The following is a 23,728-nucleotide window of genomic DNA, read 5'->3' on the forward strand; positions in this document are numbered from 1 at the left end:
TCTTCAGGTTAAAGAGGACTGCAAGGTACAATGGAAAACAAACACCAGGCACCAGGACCAGCCCCTCGGGGCAGAACCACTGCTCCCATTGCTCCCATGACATTATGATAAATTATGTTAAAAGGCAATATAAATTCATAAAGTTAGAAGTGACACAGGCCATTTATATCATTGGTATGAGTAAATACATACACACATAAGAATGGATACATCAATAAATAAAAGAATAAAGCAAATGTAAATAAACAGATGCAGATGACAAAATAAATACAAAGCACCGAGCAAGCAGTGCACGATCTGCATGTATGCGTGGCGAATACCATGGAAATCTCATTTACAGTGTGTGTAACTATTGAACACAAGCGATAATGACTCCTGACTGCTTGGGGCCACTAGAAGGGAACGTTATTCTATCCATGGACTCTTGAGATATGAAACAGTGCAGGAGATGAATATTAATAGCAAAGTGAGGTCTGACTTCAGGCAAAGGCACCTTACAATCAAACCTCTTGTCGGCTCTGCATGTGAATCAGTTTCAGGAAAGATGGCGCATGGTATGAAGATATCATTGCAATTACAGGAAGGCAAAACAACCATGAAGTCAATTTTCTTCATCTCAGATAGAGAAAAATAAATTCCTTGACTCCTTGATTCCTTTGTAGGACAAACCACATTCCAATAACGTTTGGCTCCTTCTAAAACCAATTCTGGCATGTGTGCGAGAAAGGGAAATTATGCGCACAACTGTCTCACAGACCCATGTGACATATTCATAGTCCGACATCCATAGTAATGTATGGGCCCATACTGTGCCTCTGCATGCAGAAGGGGGAATTGTCTCAGCTTCAGAAAAAAAATGAAAGATAAAAAACTGTAGCATGATCTGTTGCTTGCTGTATTACGGAGAAATGATTCTAGGGTGCAAAATTGAAAACAGCAAAATCAAAGAAATGACTCTGAGCACAAGTTAGTATACGTGCTTATTAGGCTTTTTTTCTTGGGTTTCATCTGGGAAATGGCCACGGTTTTAGCATGCTCTTACATATTGCTTGTATACCAACTTAAGCTCCAGCTCATTTCTGCAGTTTCTTGTACTTTGCATAAACAGGGGTGTAGACCCCCTTTCTGAGCTCGGCATTTCATCTATATAGTTTCCCATTGACAGGTGGTTGAACAATCGACCCTTGTCCTGCTTTTTTTTTCTTGGGTTTTGTCTGTAAAATGACCACGGTATGAATGTGCTCTTACACCTTGCACATATACCAACTTATGCTCCGGTGTTGTGAGTTCATTTTTCCCTTCTCCATTGAGGTCTGATGAACTCCCCCCTCTGGTGAAGGAAGGTAGTGAGGCTGATTACCAAACACCTGGGCAGCTAGATGATGACTGGGTGGCTGGAATTGAGGACTGGATATAAGGCTGCCGACGCCCTTCTTCCTGGCTGGTGATTTTCCTGCTGGATTCTTGGAGACCAGTCTGATTCCTGCATCTCAAAGCTAAGTTTTTCTGCTCTTCTTTGTACTCTTCAGTTTTGTTTTTGTTTTGCCTTGTTTTTTGGGAGTTCTGCCATCCCCGGCCAGGGGTGAGCTGAACTCCATTTTTGTCTCTGATCTGTTGATCTTTTGTTCTGTCTTCAGAATATACCTGAGTGCTGATATAGTCTTTTGAAGCCTAGCGACTTCAGGGCCTGTTTTTCCTATCAGTCGGTTGGCTCATTTTGATAGGGTTTTTGCGGATGGCAGACAGCAGCTTTCCTATCCTGTCCTATGTAGTTAGCTTGGGCCCCATCATTTGCTCAACCTATCTTTCTATCTGTGTTAGTGTTTTCATCTTGCTTCACCGTCGTTATATGTTGGGGGCTGCCTATTGCTTTGGGGTCTGCTCTGGGGCAGTTTAGTTTTTCCACTTTCTGTCTTTAGGCTATATAGTTCTCCGGCTGTGATCGAGGGGTCTAGGGCACCGTAGGAACCCCCCACGGCTACTGCTAGTTGTTGTGGATAGGTTCAGGGGTCTGCAATCCGATAGCTGCCAACCTCTCTGGTTTTTCTGGACTTAGCTGGTATTTTGTTTTTTCCTCCTTCGGTGACTCATCATAACACTCCGGCTCATTTCCTTGGTTTTTCTGTAGTTTCTTGTACCTTGGACAAACATTGGCGTAGCCCCCCTTTCTGAGCTAGGCATTTCATCTATATAGCTTCTCATTGACAGGTGGCCGAACATTCGGGCCTGGGACCTGCTCTGCCCTTATTCACATTGAATTGGGCTGACAAGGTATGGTTTTGATGCCAAGAGACAGGTTAGGACCGTCCCGTCTTCGTACAGCTTGTTGCAATGGGATGACTTTCATTTTTTGGTTTTGAGATATGGCATATCAGTAAGATAGTCTATATGGGACAACCCCTTTAACAAGAACACTCATTGCCCATACCTGTGAAACTGTATTTGTCTGATATAAATATTAATTAAATATTAATATTTTTTCATTTTGGCGTCACATTTTTAGAGACTTTTTTTGAAAGTAAATCTGGAAAAAGTGAAACATTTCAATGGTAATAATTAGGGACTGATACACAATAAAAAGTTTTATGTTACCTACTTAATGCATAACCTCTTTTCCAGGAGAAGCTGGCTCAGGCTGCCAGAAACAATAATGAGCACCGAGGTGAACGGCCCTAGGACATCCCTGTAGTAAAAGGCTCTTCTATATGTTATGGCGCACAGAGGGACTAAGCCATTATTTATCCAAGTAGCAAGACAAGCAATGTACGGGTAATAAATGTATCACGTGGGTCAAAATCAGTCCAGCAAAAACAACTTCTAACTTTCCTCCCTTATAAATTTAGGACACTATATTTACAGCCTGGAAGCCTTAGTAGGAGGCCCCTAAAGGATGTATGCAAAATGGGGGGTGGGGGGAGAGATGAGTTAGGGCTGTGGAGAACTTACTTGCTTTCAGTCTGTAATGTGCATCTTGGCAGGAACATTGAAAGGAATTCCAGATGTGGAATCTGAGGCCTGCAAGGTCACATGAGTTAACACTCAAGGTCACCAGGCACCAGAATGAGTCAGGAACATTTGGCGATGATAAAATCAAAATGATGACAACAATTCAAACAGTCTAAGATTTGTATTAGTTAATTAGGCTTGAGCACTGCGCTTCCATGATCACTTCATATCATCTACTTTCAGAAACTAACACCATTTAAGACACAAAACAACATGGCAACATCTAGTCAATAGGTATAGCAGAAAAAAATGGGACTTAGATCCATCCTGTGATAAACACAAGCAGTGACAGATGGACCCCATTGACTATAATTAGGTTTGGCTTCCACTAGGGTGTCAGTTATTTTAATGGAAAATGTGCTATGCTTTTTCATCCTCCAAAATTCCCGAAGCTTGTGAGGGATCATTCTAACAAAGCTTTAAAGATGAATATTTGTACATATGTAGTTATCTAATATCTATTCTTTTCATAGCACAACATTGTCTGCAGGAATTGTCATCACTCACAATCTATATTCCCTACCAGTGTGTCTTTGTGTGGGTTTTCTCAGACACAGCAACAGTGGTAATCACAGAGGTGCCAAGCTGCTCAATGTCATCACAAAACGACCTATAAGGACCTGTTACCCACAACGTCAACTTTTCACCTGTCCATATGGAGGTCCCTCAGAGGGGGACCTTACGCCACAGCTGCTTGTACATCCACCACTCAATTCAATCTAGGGACCACACCCTGTTCTCACAATTCGTGGGGTCCCAGTAATGGAACCCCCAATGATCAGGCACTCATCACCTATCCTGTTTTATTTTTGGACTCTCGGCATGCCATGCATGTTTTCTTAGAGTTTTCAGGGGGTAGAACTGAAGACCCCACTCAGTAGCTGTTGACTGAGCGGCTGTTCAACCAATAGCTTTCCCTCCTGACTCCCCTCATACTCCGGATGTTCCTATGTTCAATATGAAAAAGCCATGCTTATTACATGGCTGTCCGATCCCACCAAAATTCTCTTTCTGTATTTGATGTATGTTCAATTTTTCCTTTCAGAAAGTTACTCTAATATCTATTAAGCTTTTCTTTCATAGTGCCACCATATTCCTCAGCTTTATAGACTTGGTCATCACTCTCCCCATTGGGGCTCACGATCTACATTCCCTATCACTATATCTTTGACGTGTGGGAAGAATCCCACCGCAAACATACATCCTGGCTCTGGTAAGCACTTTACAAGTTAAGGACTTGTTGCTTGGGTCTGTGTTCACACCTTCAGAATTTGATAAGAATTTGAAGCCTAACTTTTCATCAATTTTGCCCACATTCCACATCCAGTGTAAGTGAGTGGTGTATAAGATATCTTTTTCCAAATCCAGTTTAAAGAAATCTGCAGAATGCTTCATATTATGCATGGAATCTACACAGATTAGTTCCATTGAATTACCACAGGGCTAATTTTCTGGCAAATCCACCACATCTGCTAAATCCTCATTATGATCCTCCTGTGAAAGCCGGCTTGTGGCCGATGTTCATAGGAGATTGTGATTTTTTTCTATACATAGCAGAGCTGAAACCCTGCTATGTGTAGCAAAGGTGATCAAACGATCCCAGCTTCAAGTCTCCTAAGGGACTATTAATTACATTAAAAAGTGAAAAATATTAGTTTTTAAAAATATGAAAAAAATAAAAACAAAACAAAAGTCCATATCACTTCACTTTTGCCCTATTGAAAATAAAACAATAATAATTAAAAATACACATATTTGGTATCGCTGCGTTCAGAAATAGCCAATCTGTCAAAATGTAAAGTAAATTAATCAGGTCGGGAAAACGGCGTAACAAAAAAAACAACGAAACACCATAATAACATTGTATCTACCCCAAAATGGTATAAATAAAAACGTCAGCTCAGGGTGCAAAAAATAAGCCCACACCCAGAACCAGATCATAGTAACATAGTAACATAGTTATTAAGGTTGAAGGAAGACTTTAAGTCCATCTAGTTCAACCCATATCCTATACTAACTTGCCCTAACATGTTGATCCAGAGGAAGGCAAAAAAAACCCATGTGGCAAGCAGTAAGCTTCACATTGGGGAAAAAAATTCCTTCCCGACTCCACATACGGCAATCAGACTAGTTCCCTGGATCAACGCAATATTAAGGAAACTAGTGTATATACCCTGTAATATTATACTTTTCAAGAAAGGCATCCAGTCCCTTCTTAAATTTTAGTAGGGAATCACTCATTACAACATCATATGGCAGAGAGTTCCATAGTCTCACTGCTCTTACAGTAAAGAATCCTCGTCTGTGAGTATGCTTAAACCTTCTTTCCTCCAGACGTAGAGGATGCCCCCTTGTCCCCATCACAGGTCTAAGAGTAAAAAGATCATTAGAAAGGTCTTTGTATTGTCCCCGCATATACAGTGGGGCAAAAAAGTATTTAGTCAGTCAGCAATAGTGCAAGTTCCACCACTTAAAAAGATGAGAGGCGTCTGTAATTTACATCATAGGTAGACCTCAACTATGGGAGACAAACTGAGAAAAAAAAATCCAGAAAATCACATTGTCTGTTTTTTTTCATTTTATTTGCATATTATGGTGGAAAATAAGTATTTGGTCAGAAACAAGCAATCAAGATTTCTGGCTCTCACAGACCTGTAACTTCTTCTTTAAGAGTCTCCTCTTTCCTCCACTCATTACCTGTAGTAATGGCACCTGTTTAAACTTGTTATCAGTATAAAAAGACACCTGTGCACACCCTCAAACAGTCTGACTCCAAACTCCACTATGGTGAAGACCAAAGAGCTGTCAAAGGACACCAGAAACAAAATTGTAGCCCTGCACCAAGCTGGGAAGACTGAATCTGCAATAGCCAACCAGCTTGGAGTGAAGAAATCAACTGTGGGAGCAATAATTAGAAAATGGAAGACATACAAGACCACTGATAATCTCCCTCGATCTGGTGCTCCACGCAAAATCCCACCCCGTGGGGTCAGAATGATCACAAGAACGGTGAGCAAAAATCCCAGAACCACGCGGGGGGACCTAGTGAATGAACTGCAGAGAGCTGGGACCAATGTAACAAGGCCTACCATAAGTAACACACTACGCCACCATGGACTCAGATCCTGCAGTGCCAGACGTGTCCCACTGCTTAAGCCTGTACATGTCCGGGCCCGTCTGAAGTTTGCTAGAGAGCATTTGGATGATCCAGAGGAGTTTTGGGAGAATGTCCTATGGTCTGATGAAACCAAACTGGAACTGTTTGGTAGAAACACAACTTGTCGTGTTTGGAGGAAAAAGAATACTGAGTTGCATCCATCAAACACCATACCTACTGTAAAGCATGGTGGTGGAAACATCATGCTTTGGGGCTGTTTCTCTGCAAAGGGGCCAGGACGACTGATCCAGGTACATGAAAGAATGAATGGGGCCATGTATCGTGAGATTTTGAGTGCAAACCTCCTTCCATCAGCAAGGGCATTGAAGATGAAACGTGGCTGGGTCTTTCAACATGACAATGATCCAAAGCACACCGCCAGGGCAACGAAGGAGTGGCTTCATAAGAAGCATTTCAAGGTCCTGGAGTGGCCTAGCCAGTCTCCAGATCTCAACCCTATAGAAAACCTTTGGAGGGAGTTGAAAGTCCGTGTTGCCAAGCGAAAAGCCAAAAACATCACTGCTCTAGAGGAGATCTGCATGGAGGAATGGGCCAACATACCAACAACAGTGTGTGGCAACCTTGTGAAGACTTACAGAAAACGTTTGACCTCTGTCATTGCCAACAAAGGATATATCACAAAGTATTGAGATGAAATTTTGTTTCTGAACAAATACTTATTTTCCACCATAATATGCAAATAAAATGAAAAAAAAAACAGACAATGTGATTTTCTGGATTTTTTTTTCTCAGTTTGTCTCCCATAGTTGAGGTCTACCTATGATGTAAATTACAGACGCCTCTCATCTTTTTAAGTGGTGGAACTTGCACTATTGCTGACTGACTAAATACTTTTTTGCCCCACTTTATTTATACATTGTAATAAGATCACCCCTAAGCCTTCGATTTTCCAAACTAAATAACCCCAAGTATAATAACCTGTCTTGGTATTGCAGACCCCCTAGTTCCCTAATAACCTTGGTCGCTCTTCTCTGCACCCGCTCCAGTTCAGCTATGTCTTTTTTATACACCGGAGACCAGAACTGTACACAGTATTCTAAGTGTGGTCGCACTAGTGACTTATATAGAGGTAAAATTATGTTCTCTTCATGTGCATCTATGCCTCTTTTAATGCATCCCATTAATTTATTTGCCTTTGCAGCAGCTGCCTGACACTGGCCACTAAATGTGAGTTTGTCGTCCATCCATACACCCAGGTCTTTTTCAGTGACAGTTTTGCCCAGTGTTTTACAATTAAGCACATAATTATACATCTTGTTCGTTCTACCCAAGTGCATGACCTTACATTTATCCCCATTAAAGCTAATTTGCCATTTATCAGCCCAAGCTTCTAGTTTACATAAATCCTCCTGTAATATAAAATTGTCCTCCTCTGTATTGATTACCCTGCAGAGTTTCGTGTCATCTGCAAATATTGAAATTCTACTCTCTATGCCCCCTACAAGCTCATTAATAAATATGTTAAAAAGAAGCTGGCCCAAAACTGACCCCTGTGGTACCCCACTGCTAACCGTGACCCAGTCCAAGTGTGCTACATTAATAACCACCCTTTGTTTCCTATCCCTGAGCCAGCTCTTAACCCACTTACACATATTTTCCCCTATCCCCATTGTTCTCATTTTATGTATCAACCTTTTGTGTGGCACCGTATCAAAAGCTTTTGAAAAGTCCATGTACACCACGTCCACTGCATTCCCTTGGTCCAGTCCTGAACTTAACTCTTCATAAAAGCTTATCAGATTAGTCTGACAGGAACGGTTCTTTGTAAACCCATGTTGATACTGGGTCATGAGGTTATTCTTCTCCAGATACTCCAGTATAGTATCTCTTAGAAAACCCTCCAGGATTTTACCCACAGTTGAGGTTAAACTTACTGGCCTATAATTTCCAAGTTCAGTTTTTGTCCCCTTTTTGAATATTAGCACCACATTTGCTATACGCCAGTTCTGTGGTACAGACCCTGTTATTGACTCTTTAAAGATTAAAAATAATGGTCTATCTATGACTGTAATTAATTCCTGCAGTACTCGGGGGTGTATCCCATCCCATCCCATCATGAAAATTATAAACGCTATGGGTCTCTGGAAATGATGACAAACTTAAAACTTTTTTTCATACAAATTTTGGATTTTTTTTCACTACTTAAATAAAAAAAAAAACTAGACATGTTTGGTATCTGTGTAATCGTAGTGACCAAGGGAATCATATTGACAGGTCAGTTTCACAATATGGTGAACATGGTAAGTAAAAAGAAAAACAAAAAAATGTGCAATAGCACTTTTTTTTTTTGCAATTTCACAATACTTGGAATTTTTTCCCGTTTTCCTGTACAGTATATGGTAAAATCAATGGTGTCATTCAAAAGTACAACTTGTCCTGAAAAACACAAGCCCTCATGCGGCTACATTGACAGAAACATAAAAAAGTCATGGCTCTTGGAAGAAGGCGTGGAAAAAACAAACACTAAAAAATGGAAAATGGCCATGGCGTGTAGAGGTTAAACATTGTCATGGCAGATTCCCCATCCAGTGGTCCATTGTATCCCAGCCGGAATGACTGATAACTTAAAATTATAGTTTGCACTTCTGTAGAAAAGAAAAGCTGATTAATATATTGTAATTTTTGGCTTTACTTAATTTGGAGGAATTAATAAAATTATTTATGGGAACTCAAATCTCAGAAAGTACAATAAATCCAATTGGGATTTTTTTGAATTATGAGATGAAAAATTAAATACCGTATTTTGCAGAAACAAAGAGACAAATGGTCATAATGGGACCGAGAGCTTTGGAAAGAATGAAGAATAAGGATAAGTACACACGTTGCGGATTCGTCTGCAGATTTTTCCGTGCGGAATCTGCAGAATCCGCAGGTCAAAACGCCTGTCTTTTCCCTGCGGATTTACGGCGTATTTCCTGCGGATTTAGTGCGGATTTCGCCTGCATTTTACACCTGCGGATTCCTATAATGGAATAGGTGTAAAAACGCTGCGGATTCCGCATAAAGAATTGACATGCTGCGGAAAATAAACCGCTGAATTTCCGCGCGGATTTTTCTGCAGCATGTGCACAGCGGTTTTTGTTTTCCATAGGATAACATGGTACTGTACACCACAATCCGCAATGTGTGCACATACCCTAATAAGTAGAAACAATGAATAAAATGAAAAATGTATGGTATAAAGAACTAAAAGTTACCATGCAGTTATAAAAATAGCGGCAGAAAATGAGACATGATTCCAAGTTCCATTTCAGTTCAAGATCTAGAATTAGCCTGTCACGAACCATAAATCTGTAGTTAGTGCTCCCAACAATACTACATCAATGTGAACCCTTAGCCTGAGATCACACAAGTGTATATAAACACAAATGTATAGAAGAGTGTCCATTTTATGTCGAGAAAAAATATTTTTTAATTTGTACTTTCATTTGCATGCCATCCTTGTGTGATGTCGCTGATGGCCCTGCTCCTCTTTCCGTCACAATGACCTTTCAACAGCTCATTAGATGCTTCAATACAAAAGATAGGGTCAGGATCTGACCACTGTGGCTATGTACAGGTGTTGTTTCCTGAAACAATAGGAGGTTATATAAGATCGCCATTGTTCAGAGTGAAAATTGCAAGACTTCTATTTTTTTATTTTTAAAACAGATCGTAGTATGTAAAAAGAACAACAAAAATGGGCAAAATGTTTTTTTTTACAAATACATTTAATACAATAACTAATTTAAACAATAGGTTATTTTCTGATTGTAGCTTAATTTTAAAGAGGATTTCCACCTCTGGTTACTCCTGAGAGGCATTAGACTACTTTTGACCAATAGAAGCCAGTAACTGCAATGCTCATGTGTCCCTCTGTCCAGACCTAGAAGCCAGATCTGAACTTCGTATTTAGGCTTGACAAATGTCACCTAGGCAGTGGAGCAGCAGGGGATTGGTAAGATGAGTATACTTAATTTTATTATTTTTTTTATTACAATTCTTTAAAAAAAGAAAAGTTTCAGGTGTGGACATCCCCTCTAGGTGGATACATATAAATCCACCAGCTAAGGTTTATTAGGTCATCTAAAAGATGTTCTAGTTTGATGGGGTCTGGGATAGATTATGTTCAGCTCTATTAATAATGGCAAAAAAAAAAACAAATATAGGTAACATCCATCATGGATGATGCAAAACAGAAGTCATGATGGATGTAACATCCTTTTTTATTCCATCGTTACCCTTCCCCCCCATTTGCATTGACTGATAATTCGTATATCAGGTTTATCAGGTTTATCTTGACGCTGTACTTCTTTACAGCAAGACATTGCTCAAATAGTGTCATAGATTCAAATGTAAAGACTTGTCAGTGTCAGGGGAGGCTGAACACATCTTCCGCAATTTTTCAGAATTTTAAGTAAAAGGTCTCTTCTTATAGAAAATATAACTTATAAAACTTATAAAAATGGCATTGACAATAGTGGAGGAGAGGAAGGGTGGAAGAAAAGGAGGAGAGTTTTTTAGCCACATGAGTCTAAAGTGCTCAGGTTTCAGCAACTTCAATGGTGGTTAATAAATTAATCCCATTGGAAGCTATGGGGGCTTAAAAGAACAAGCGCCGTATTCACTGAGCCAGCTCACCTCACTGAGTGAAACATGATTTCGTAATTGGATTAATGGGCAAATTTCTAAGTAGTACTCCTTTGTTTCAGAGCTGCTACTAGTGTTACCCAACCTCAGTGCCGTCGTAATGTCATCAGGGCTGCATTTAAGGAAACATAAAAAGACGATTAACAGCAGGGGCCATCAATGCTTTAATGCTTTGCACATATTACATGAATATTTTAGTTAGGGACTGGGATTTTGGTACTAGATGGTTACCATAAATGACAATTATTTGACCCTTCAGGGGGCAAGATCATATGTCCCATAGTAGCAGATCATGCCACTGTTATAAAGGGCATGGAGAGGAGGATTCTTCTTCATCACCATGATTCTCTCCCTCACTATAGGTGCCGCACAACTAGCAAACAAGAGGAAGAGGTTTTTTTTAGATGCTCAAAAACTTTGACATTTTCAAGTGGAAGCTGCCTCATAAAAAGCTTTTTTGGGGGAAGTTTTTGTAGGATTGTTTTTGAAGCTTCTCCTAATGTAATTTACTCCAAACTACACATTGTGAAATCCAAAGGCTGCAAAAATTGCATCGGGATAAAAAACTATTCTTCCAAAACTTCTTCAGTTGAAGAAAAACGTTTCCAAAAACGTCTAGAAAAACGAGCACTTCTGAATGCAGTTTCCGCTTGAAAAACTTGCCTTTTTTGAACGCCTCAAAATCTACATTTCAACAGAGTCTTAGGATCAAAATAGTGATCCCCTATTCTATAGGTGTGCCCTTTTAGGGATGTCCACACACTATATCAGAGAATCATAAGGCATGTTATAATTATTTCTGCCAGGATAAATAAATTGCTCCTAGCTAAAAATGTTTTTTTTTTATCTAAAAAATGTGGTTTTATCAAAATCAGATCATAGGTTTAAACCTTGATAATTTTCCTTAGTATATTCAAAATTTCTCTTACAAATATTCTGTAAACTTGCAAATAAGGTTGCTCTGCCACATGTGATTCAGATTCTGCAAGCTCAACTCAGATGAATGGGTCATATGCAGAAATCCCTGCCATAAATCTGCTGTGTATGAATATACGCGAAGGGGCTCAAAAGTCTAATCCGAGATTATCTGAGGAAATAAACATGGGTATAACAAAACATGTGTAATTGCAATAATTTTGGGGGATAAATACTTCATTTTCTAGTATTTTCCAAGTTACACCTCTAACAGAAGGCAGCAACATATGACATATACTTCTGGTAAACCATAACTGTTATACTCTATTTAGTACAGTTGGTTAAATCCATTTGAAGGACCCAATCAAGCGACCAAGTCAGTAATCTTGGCTCATTGATGCGAGTCTTGGGAGCCACCTCCTACCTCATGGTGGAGTAAGACACTTGTGAGTTGATGGGTCATCTATCAAGAGACGAGCCGCAGATGCCATCAGGCGAGAGGTATCTGTCACCTAGCCAAATGAGACCTCCTGCTTTGCACTGAGGAGGGGCAAAACCCCAAAACATGTGTCTGCAAATTAAGTTTGTGGTTTGGCTTATTATCCGAATTCAAGTGGCAAGGCGTTTTAAAAGGTCGGTATTGATTTTTAGGATTCCTACATCCAATAGGTAGCAGGTAAAGTCCTCTTAATTCTGATCCAGTGCTGATTGGCAGGAGAATCTTTGGAAGAAATCCAACCAGCGTTGCCAACGTGTTTTTTTTATTTTTTTCTGCTCAGCTTATGAAAAAATTACGAACAGCCAACAGTTTTAATTACGATTCTAAGAGCTACAAGTCTACAATCCGAAATTCTGATACAAAAACATTTGCTGCTTTCACTGTGAATTAACTGGAAAATGATGATAATTGTAGTAATAATAATCTGTACAGGTTTCTCCAGCTTTGAAAAAAAAACATAGATTAGGCTATTTTTTTCTATAGACAGTACAGTTCAATCCTTTTAAGGACCTTAATCATAATCTGTCTACAGAAATCTGCAATCTACCGCCAATCCAACAAGTTGCTTGTTTGCAGGGCTGGCCCGAACGTATAGGCGAACTAGGCGGCCGCCTAGGGTGCCGACCCAAAGGGGGCGCCAGAGAAAAAATAGAAAAAATTATAAAAAATCTTTTCAAAAGGCAAAAAGTTTTAGGGATGGAAAGAAAAGTGTACATATTTAAGGGCAAATATGACGCAAGAGAGGTTGGTTGGGTTGGCAACAATTTCAATAGAATCTGAAGTTGCTAAACAAATTAATCTCGGTGACTTAGTGTCATCCTTTTAAAAAAAAGGCAAGGAAACAAAAATTTTAATTACCTATGGTCATTTTTGTTTTATGTTATTGATTACTTTGTATATATTTGTCCTATACAACTTCTCAGAAGATTAAAGAGTTAGGAGAGAGTTAATTAATCATTGTTGTTGTGGTTTATTTTGCTCCTAAATTTATATTCCAAGTTTTCATCTACTGCCAAGAATAGTAGGGGCGCAACAAAATAGTTTCGCCTAGGGCGCCGTAATCTCTCGGGCCGGACCTGCTTGTTTGATGGCTGATTGGATCACTAATGTGGACCCAACATAATTGTTCTTGGCAGTGCATCTCCCTGTAAACAGGGTACATGTACATTTGACAATCACATGATTGTATTATGTCCAGTCAATGGCTGACTAATAATGGTGGGTGCTGGGTTTTGCCCAAATTTTCTATTTTACGACTATAAAACCTCAGTTATACCACGTAACAACATCAAAATGACTTTGATGGAGGTAATTGGGAATAGCTCTTTTCATAGGTCTTTGACAAATAAACATTTGCTATTCTGGAAGAATGCTGCATGGACAGTCACAAGTAATATAAGCTCTAGTGACATGACAGAAGAGGGTAACCCTGGCCATAATGTGTATGAAAGCGAGGCAGGGCCATTTCCTTCTAAAAACATGTAAGGAGGACTGATGTAGGTCAGTGGGGGGATCCTCTGCTCCCCACTGCTATGAACATGAGAAGAGTGAAAGCTGTAACAATATTTGTCTCCAGCATCATTTCTACCTTTCCCTTTCAATCATCTTTAACGTGTCAATAAACACTTTCTTGGATGACGGGATGACTACTTGTTTCTTGTGTTGTTCTGGCAGTGACACAGTCTGAAAACAACGTCCAAACTAAAGAATATGGTTGATTCTGGTCCTCTTTCTCCATATATAATTTATCCTCACTAGTTTCTCTTCTTTGCTTTGTTGGAGCCTGATTTTTCACTTTCTCTATATTAACCTTTGTTGGTCTAAATTTTGGAGTTCCACATTTTACTACATTTTAATTTAAAGGCATTGTTCTTGTTATAGTAAAATGTACCACTTTATAACACTAGTGTCACTGTGCCCATAGTTAATCTAAGTTCTCCACTAGAAGACCCCTTACTGCCCAAGGATGTGACTTGTAATTATGTGGATAGCAGGTGGCCCCTTCCTCCACAGGCAGTGAAATGGTCATGGTTATATGAGGTTCCCAATGATTGCGTCTCTGGTCCTTTGAATGTCCGTTATTGTGCAGGCACTGAATGGCTCCATTGCCTACACACAGACAACCAGCAGAATCTCTTGTATCTTCGCATGAAGTGACCCTGTTCATGACCTGTGGAGAATGGTGCAAAGCAAGAAAAAGCCAAGAAAGTAGTCATGCAGGTATATCACATGGCTGCCTCTGTTTTACTTTCTTTGAATGCAGAGACCATTTCTGCCCATGGGCATGACATTGAAGCAATAGACAGTGACGGTTCCTGGGATCTTCTTGGCTTCATCATAGTAAGGCACAAATACAGGTGATTCTACAGCCGGTCTATGTGCACATGGGTCGCCCTCCCAGGGCTGTGGGGTACTCGGTTCCGGGCCGGTATCTCAGAGGGGAAGGTCACAGCAGCAGTGACCCGGTCCGTGGCCCTGGGTGCCCATGTAAAAGGGGCTAAGTGATGGAATAAAGTTTATGAATGATTCGTGATGCCACCTGTGGTGTTCGGCAAGGGAGGTGTTGAGCCGGCGCTGCAGACAAATCCTCTGGGACAGATGGTGCGGTGCAGCAGTGATGTTGTAACCCTCCACAGGTAGGGCTGTAGTCCCAGGGCAGAGTAGATGAAGAGGATAGGTGTTGAGGAAGAGGGTGTAGTGTCTGGCACAGTGATGCAGCAGTGCTGAAGAAGTTGCAGGAAGAAGGCAAGGACACAGCAGAGTGCAGTTTCTTTACCTTTACTTGGTAAGTGCAGTCCAGGGTCCAGATTACAGATGGCACAGGAGATGATTAGCCTGGAAGCAACTTAGGAATCTCTCTATCAGATGGGTTGTATAGTCTCCTCTCTAGCGCTTACTTGAGGTACATGCAGTACTGTGTTACACTGACGTTCCTCCGTCTTCTTCCCTTTTGGATCTACATCGTATGGCAGACAGCTGTAGCCTTCTATCTCCTTTGGCTCACACGTCGCTGTTGTGCCTCCGAGTCTTAGATGGGAATAGAGCATTTACAGCTTCCTATTCCTCTGGTTTCTGTTGCAGGACCGTCAGTATCCATACAACCTTGGAGACCAGGCTCCAGATCATGTGCTCTAGCTGGGAATGAGCCTCAACTCTCTGCTCAATCCCCCAGCTTCTCTCTCCACGTCCACACACTTCGCCCTCCTCACAGAACTGACTCCCTCCCCTTCCTGGCCCCCAGAGAATAGCTCTTCCCCTACTTTTGGTTCAGAGCTCCCTCTGATGGCCTGGAGTGGGAACTGTGTTGTATGTAGAGATTAACTGCTAGAGAGACCCTTCATTGCTTCCAGGATTGACATCACACTCCCTAGGAGGAAGGTAATGCCATTGTGGCGACCATACTCCTGGGGGGCCACACACATGTTGGACCAGTACAGTGCTATAAGAGAGGAAATGAAGGAAAGACAGGAAAGTGATTATGTAGGTAATGCCATTTTACTTTGGTTGCATGGGGTTACCCATGTCCACTGTTTCAATGTCATATGCATGGACAGTAGGGACCCTTCCAGTTGAGCATCTACACCATAAGAAAGGAAACTAATGAAACAACAGAAAGTGATCATGAAGGTAACGTCATTTTACTTTGGTTGTAGGGGGTCACCCATGTCCAATGTCATATCCATGGCCAGTAGGGACCCTTCCAGTTGAGCATCTACACCATAAGAGAGGAAACTAATGAAACACAGGAAAGTGATCATATAGGTAACGTCATTTTACTTTGGTTGTAGGGGGTCACCCATGTCCAATATTTCCATGTCATATCTATGGCCAGTAGGGACCCTTCTACCCTGCACTCCTCAGGGTAGTTATTCAATAACTAGCATTGTTTATTTCCAGTGGATAGAAAATCTGTCCGTGGTTACAGTACAGCTGTCACATAACCAGGATTACCTATTCCATTACAGCAAAAAAAAGATTCAGGAAGAATAACCTGTTTTTTACTGAGATTGTAATACCTCTTTAAATCTACGTAGAATGTTGTGTAAGTAGTAAGTGCACATTGTGGTGGTTGCCCATGGAAACAGTTTAATTCTACTTTGTCTTAGACACATCAGAAAAAGCTTTGTACTGCGTTGGCTGAACGCCCACAGAGTTCCCTATTAATGGAAACCATCAGAATGGTGGATCTACCTATGGGTGTGATTGCTGTAGAATATGTGGCGTTACTCAATACATACAAAATATGTAAAATTCCTCAACATCCTATACTAATTTCCCGTATGACATGTTGTCCAACTGTTTTCAAATGTTCTTCGCACAGTAGGCTTATTACTCATATACTTTCAAGTCCAACATTAAAAAACAATGTGCACGTCACATTCAGAGAATTTGATGGACAAATCACATAGGGCAGATTTATCATTGATTTCTTGGAAATTTTGTACCTATATAACGATAACAGTAAAAAATGGCGTCAAGTGGTTTTACTCCCATCCCAGTCAATCCATGTAGTCACTGCTTGGTTTTACAATACACTGGAGTGGGATCTGACTTACAAACACACAGCTGTTTCCTGAGCAAAAAAAATATATATACAGTGAGAGGAGTAAAAAGCAATGGTTCTAAGAACACAGAAAGTTCTTTACTGGAATCCTCCTGGAACATCTGGGCTCTTTCAGGCAATTACTAGAAAACCCTTTGTGTGCTGGATTCACGGGGCCTTCGTGCATAGACTAGGGTGTTTTTTTGAGCATTAGGTGTCATATAATGAACTTTCAGAGCATTGCATGAAGTCCTGGAGAAAAAAAGCTGTACCCATATAACTAACAATGACATCATCTAAATGTGATGACATCACTCGTGCCATACAGACTCTATAAAGACTAAGAAATACTAATTTGTTTAGTGATTCAGTAATATCTCTAGAGCACATTCCCTCTAGTCATCTGTCAAATGTCTCTAACCCAGCCAACCAATACCCTGCTTTGCACTGAAAAGGGGCAAGAACCCCGAAACAGCTGACTACAGATGGATGTCCCTACCTTTCACAGTAGACTCTGGTTTGATTAAATAGCCTAATTCATGGAGTAAAGCTTTTTAAAGAAGTACTCCAATCAAAGGTTTTATCCTCTTAATATATTGCAATCACCATATTAGACAGCACAGAGTACTTAAAAGTGCTCATCTTAGCTTTCTACCCAGTTAATTCTTCTGTTTCCCCATTAGGTCTATGACATCACATAATTAAAACCAGACTAGCTGAATCCTTCTAAGCTCTAGAAACAGGAAGTATATTTTCCCTGCATGACTCATCATTAGAACTACAATTCTATTATAAGACGCATCGGATTACAAGACGCACCCCAAATTTTGAGGAGAAAAAGAGGAAAAAAACTTTTTTAATAAAATGGTGGTGGCTTCTTACAATACAGGCTTACCGGGGTGGTTGCTGCAGTGAAGCAGGGTCCCAGGGTCGCTGTTGGTGGAGGCAGGAGTGGGGAAATGCTGCGGACCTCACACTGGGAGAAATGGGTGTTCAGGTTTGTGACACTGCGGGTGTTTGGTGTTGCAGGCCGCAGTGGACCAAGGTCCCAGGGTCGCTGCTGGAGGAGGCAACAGTGGAGCTGCAGGTGTTCATTGGTGCGGGGGCTCTCCCAACATATTGTGAAAGCCCAGCGCCCCCGCACTGTTTACTATGCAGTGGATTCTGGGAAAATGGCTGCCGGGGCGGCGCATATGCAGATGGAGATCTTGGCACCGAGATCTCATCTCCCACGATCTTGGTGCTGAGATCTCCATCTGCGCCTGCACAGCATCTCACTGACTGGTACTGAGGGCTCAGTTGCTGTCATTATGGGCACAGTGGCTGGCATTTTAGGCACAGTGGCTGGTACTGAGGAAAAGACAGAAAGAAAGAACAGAGAGAGAGGAAAAAGAAAACAGAGAGAGAGAAAAAGAAAACAGAGAGAGAAAGAAAGAACAGAGAGAGAGAGAAAGAAAGAATGAACAGAGAAAGAAAGAACACACAGAGAGAAAGGAAGAACAGAGAGAGAAAGAAAGAAAGAAAGGAAGGAAAGAGAAAGGAAGAAAGAGCAGAGAGATAAAGGAAGAAAGAAAGAACATAGAGATAAAGAAAGAACAAACAGAGAGAGAAAGAAAGTAGAGAGAGAAAGGAAGAGCAGAGAGAGAGAAAGAAAGAGGGGAAGAAAGAACAGAGAGTGAAAGAAAGAACAGAGAGAGAGAAAGAGGGGAAAGAAAGAAAGAACAGAGAGAGAAAGAAACAAAGAAAGAAAGGACAGAGAGTGAAAGAAAGACCAGAGAGAGAGAAAGGGGAAGAAAGAAAGAACAGAGAGAGAAAGAAAGAAGAGAGAGAGAGAAAGAAAGAGGGGAAAGAAAAAGAACAGAGAGAGAAAGAAAGAAGAGAGAGAGAAAGAAAGAGGGGAAGAAAGAAAGAACGGAGAGAGAAAGAAAGAAGAGAGAGAGAGAAAGAAAGAGGGGAAAGAAAAAGAACAGAGAGAGAAAGAAAGAAAGAAAGAAAGAAAGAAAGAGGGGAAAGAAAGAACAGAAAGAGAGAAAGAAAGAAAGAAAGAAAGAAAGAACAGAAAGAGAGAAAGAAAGAAAGAAAGAAAGAAAGAAAGAAAGAAAAAAAGAACAGAGAGTGAAAGAGGAGACAGAAAAAAAGAACAGAGATAGAGAAAGAAAGAGAAATAAAGAGGGGAAAGAAAGAAAGAACAGAGAGAGAGAAAGAAAGAGGGTAAAGAAAGAACAGAGAGAGAAAGAAAGAGAAAGAAAGAACAGAGAGGGAGAGAGAAAGAAAGAACAGAGATAAGAGAGCAAAAGAGAAAGAAAAAAAAGAACAGAGAGAGAAAGAAAGAGGGGACAGAAAAAAGAACAGAAAGAAAGAAAGAACAGAGAGAAAGAAAGAGGGGAAAGAAAGAACAGAGAGGGAGAGAGAAAGAACAGAGAAAGAAAGAAAGAAAGAAAGAAAGAGGGGAAAGAAAAAGAACAGAGAGAGAAAGAAAGACAGAAAGAACAGAGAGAGACAAAGAAAAAGGGGAAGAAAGAAAGAGGGGAAAGAAAGAACAGAGAGAAAAGAACAGAAAGAAAGAACAGAGAAAGAAAGAACAGAGAGAAAGAAAGAACAGAGAGAAAGAAAGAACAGAGAGAGAAAGGAGGAACAGAGAGAGAGAAAGAAAGAGAGGAAAGAAAGAAAGAAAGGAAAGAAGGAACAGAGAGAAAGAAAGAACAGAGAAAAAGAAAGAAAGAACACAGAGAAATAAAGATCAAAGAGTGAGAGAAAGAAAAAAAGAGAGAGAAAGAAAGAGGGGAAAGAGAGAAAGAACAGAGAGAAAGAAAGAGGGGAAAGAAAGAACAGAGAGAAAGAAAGAATGAATAGAGAGAGAAGAAAAAGGGGACAGAAAAAAGAACAGAGAGAAAGAAAGAAAGAAAGGGGAAGGAAAGAAAGAAAGAACAGAGAGGGAAAGAGAAAGAAAGGGAAAAGAAAGAACAGGAGAGAGAAAGAAAGAAAGAGGTGAAAGAAAGAACAGAGAAAGAAAGAAAGAGGGGAAAGAAAGAACACAGAGATAGAGAGAAAGAAAGAAGGGAAAGAAAGTAAGAACAGAGAGAGAAAGAAAGAGAAAGAAAGAAAGAACAGAGAGAGAAAGAAAGAACAGAGAGAGAGAAAGAAAGAAAGATGGGAAAGAAAGAGAACAGAGAAAGAAAGAGGGGTAAAAAAGAACAGAGAGAAAGAAAGAACAGAGAGAGAAGGAAAGAACAGAGAGAGAAAGAAAGATTAGAGAGGGAAAGAAAGAAGAGAGAGAGAAAGAAACAGAGAGAGAAACAAAGAAATGGAGAGAGAAAGAAAGAAAGAACAGAGAAAGAAATAGAGAAAGAAAGAAAGATTAGAGAGGGAAAGAAAGCACAGAGAGAGAAAGAAACAGAGAGAGAAACAAAGAAATGGAGAGAGAAAGAAAGAACAGAGAAAGAAAGAAACAGAGAAAGAAAGATTAGAGAGGGAAAGAAAGAACAGAGAGAGAGAAAGAAAGATTCTATAAAGATATTATAGCAGCCCGACTCCCATTGTAGTGCCCACCTGAGGCTCCCGATGCAGGACATTATTATGATCTGCTCACATTGCCGGCATCCCCAATTTCAAGGCGATCCCGCTGTCTGCGCTGTCCGTGGAGGACACGGTGATGGATCTGAAGCATTCCCTGAAGTGCCTCCATGGTTCTGTCACAATATCCTCCCGAAATTACCTAATTTCCGGTCAACTTCCAGCACAACACTTCCAGTGGAACGTCACGTGCGAGTTTTAAAGTTCTCCTCGGGGCTCCGCCGTGTACTCCTGTGTCCGTGGGAAAAGTAAGCTCCTGGCCGGGACAGCGGGGCAGACTCTCAAAATCAGGACTGTCCCGCTGGATCCAGTTGGGATGTATGAATGCTCCCCACCATACACCTTGTACACGCACAGCTCCGCACACCTTATACACTCATGGTTCTGCTTTGTATGCCTCGCACACACACAGCTCTGCCCCGTACACATCGCACACACGGCTCCACTCTGTAAACCTTGTACACACGCGGCTCTGCTCCGCTCACACACACGGCTCAGCTCTGTACACTTCGTACACAAAGGGCTCTGTTTTGTACACCTCGTATGGACGCTGCTCCGCTCCATACACCCCCTACACACACATGGCTCCATACACTTCATACACACAGGGCTCCATTCCATACACCTCGTACACACGGTTACGCTCCATGCACTACACCTCGTACACACATAGTTCCGCTCCGTGCACCTCGTACAAACATGGCTCCGCTCCGTACACCAAGTACACACACGGCTCCGCTCCGTATACTTGTACACACATGACTCCACTCCGCACACCCCATACACATGCGGCTCCACTCCGCACACCTTGTACACACACAGCTCTGATACATCCACCCTGTAAACCCCTCCTGACCCCACACAAACTTTCCCTCATCCAGCACCATGATAACCAGCACATCAGTGTCCTGCATACACTGAGGCCCCTGATCATGTGACCCCCTGACTCCTCCCCTCCTGTGACCTCATCACAGGTCCTGTGCGCACAGAACAGCCCAGCAACATCATTGCTGGGATTTATTAGCAGTGAGGGGCTGCAGTGGGTCTCTCTGGGAGGGCGAGGAATGGATGGGGTCGGTGCATGGTGCCATTATCAATACTGTCGAAGTGCACATCAGCCATTATCAATACTGTCGAAATGTGCATCAGCCATAATCAAAACTGTCGAAATGTGCATCAGCCATTATCAATACTGTCGAAATGCGCATCAACCATTATCAATACTGCTGAAGTGCGCATCAGCCATTATCAATACTGTCGAAATGTGCATCAGCCATTATCAATACTGCTGAAGTGCGCATCAGCCATTATTAATACTGTCGAAGTGCGCATCAGCCATTATCAATACTATCGAAGAGCGCATCAGCTATTATCAATACTGTCGAAGTGCGCATCAGCCATTATCAATACTGTTGAAGTGTGCATCAGCCATTATCAAAACTATCGAAGTGTGCATCAGCCATTATCAATACTATCGAAGTGTGCATCAGCCATTATCAATACTGTTGAAGTGTGCATCAGCCATTATCAATACTGTTGAAGTGTGCATCAGCCATTATCAATACTGTCGAAATGTGCATCAGCCATTATCAATACTGCTGAAGTGCGCATCAGCCATTATCAATACTGTCAAAATGTGCACCAGCCATTATCAATACTGTTGAAGTGTGCATCAGCCATTATCAATACTGTCGAAGTGTGCATCAGTCATTATCAATGCTGTCGAAGAACCCATCAGCTATTATCAACACTGTCGAAGTGTGCATCAGCCATTATCAATACTATCGAAGTGTGCATCAGTCATTATCAATACTGTCGAAGAACGCATCAGCTATTATCAATACTGCTGAAGTGCGCATCAGCCATTATCAATACTGTCAAAATGTGCACCAGCCATTATCAATACTGTCGAAGTGCGCATCAGCCATTATCAATACTGTTGAAGTGTGCATCAGTCATTATCAATACTGTCGAAGAACGCATCAGCTATTATCAACACTGTCGAAGTGTGCATCAGCCATTATCAATACTATCGAAGTGTGCATCAGTCATTATCAATACTGTCGAAGAACGCATCAGCTATTATCAATACTGTCGAAGTGCGCATCAGCCATTATCAATACTATCGAAGTGTGCATCAGTCATTATCAATACTGTTGAAGTGTGCATCAGTCATTATCAATACTGTCGAAGAACGCATCAGCTATTATCAATACTGTCGAAGTGCGCATCAGCCATTATCAATACTATCGAAGTGTGCATCAGTCATTATCAATACTGTCGAAGAACGCATCAGCTATTATCAATACTGTCGAAGTGCGCATCAGCCATTATCAATACTATCGAAGTGTGCATCAGCCATTATCAACACTGTTGAAGTGTGCATCAGCCATTATCAATACTATCGAAGTGCGCATCAGCCATTATCAATACTGTCGAAGTGTGCATCAGTCATTATCAATACTGTCGAAGAACGCATCAGCTATTATCAATACTGTCGAAGTGCGCATCAGCCATTATCAATACTATCGAAGTGTGCATCAGTCATTATCAATACTGTCGAAGAACGCATCAGCTATTATCAATACTGTCGAAGTGCGCATCAGCCATTATCAATACTATCGAAGTGTGCATCAATCATTATCAATACTGTCGAAGTGCGCATCAGCCATTATCAATACTATCGAAGAGCGCATCAGCCATTATCAATACTGTCGAAGTGCGCATCAGCCATTATCAATACTGTCGAAGTGCACATCAGCCATTATGAATACTATCGAAGTGTGCATCAGTCATTATCAATACTGTCGAAGAACGCATCAGCTATTATCAATACTGTCGAAGTGCGCATCAGCCATTATCAATACTGTCGAAGTGTGCATCAGTCATTATCAATACTGTCAAAGAACGCATCAGCCATTATCAATACTGTCGAAATGCACATCAGCCATTATCAGCTCCGTCATAGCATCTGTTATAATCTATTGTTTTTAGATTATTGATCCGTTTTCTAATTGTCTTTCTGAGTGCCAGTATATTCTGCGTGATCCATGTACAGGAAATACATCTAACCACAATAATAACACTCTATTGGCAGGTTATTAACTAGGATTTTTGTCTTTGCTGCAGGCATATCTAGATCGATTGACGACTGCACAGCCACAGAGGAATGGCAACGGAATATGAGAAAGACCTCGCAAATGAGAGCATTGTTTCATGGTGCTTCCTGTGCATTGTCTTCACTACAGCCCTACACACATCCAATTAGAAAAAGAAAACATACAGCTATGCAAAGATTGAAAGCCAAATCTGGCATTAATTAGGAAACATCACCATAGTGAATAATAAGCCCAGAGGAGGGAGCAGCCCAAGAAACACTATTCTT

The 23,728-nt window shown here is 41.0% G+C and overlaps 1 protein-coding gene across 8 annotated transcripts in view; it reads right to left on the reverse strand.

The window, feature by feature from the left end:
• LNX1 (ligand of numb-protein X 1) overlaps positions 1-23,728 on the reverse strand; it is a 294,610-nt gene that overhangs the window by 25,884 nt on the left and 244,998 nt on the right. The window lies entirely within an intron of this gene.

Source organism: Dendrobates tinctorius, unplaced genomic scaffold (genome assembly GCF_039654945.1).
Source record: "Dendrobates tinctorius isolate UK_male_01 unplaced genomic scaffold, ASM3965494v1 ptg000079l, whole genome shotgun sequence".
NCBI classification, from domain to species: Eukaryota; Metazoa; Chordata; class Amphibia; order Anura; family Dendrobatidae; genus Dendrobates; species Dendrobates tinctorius.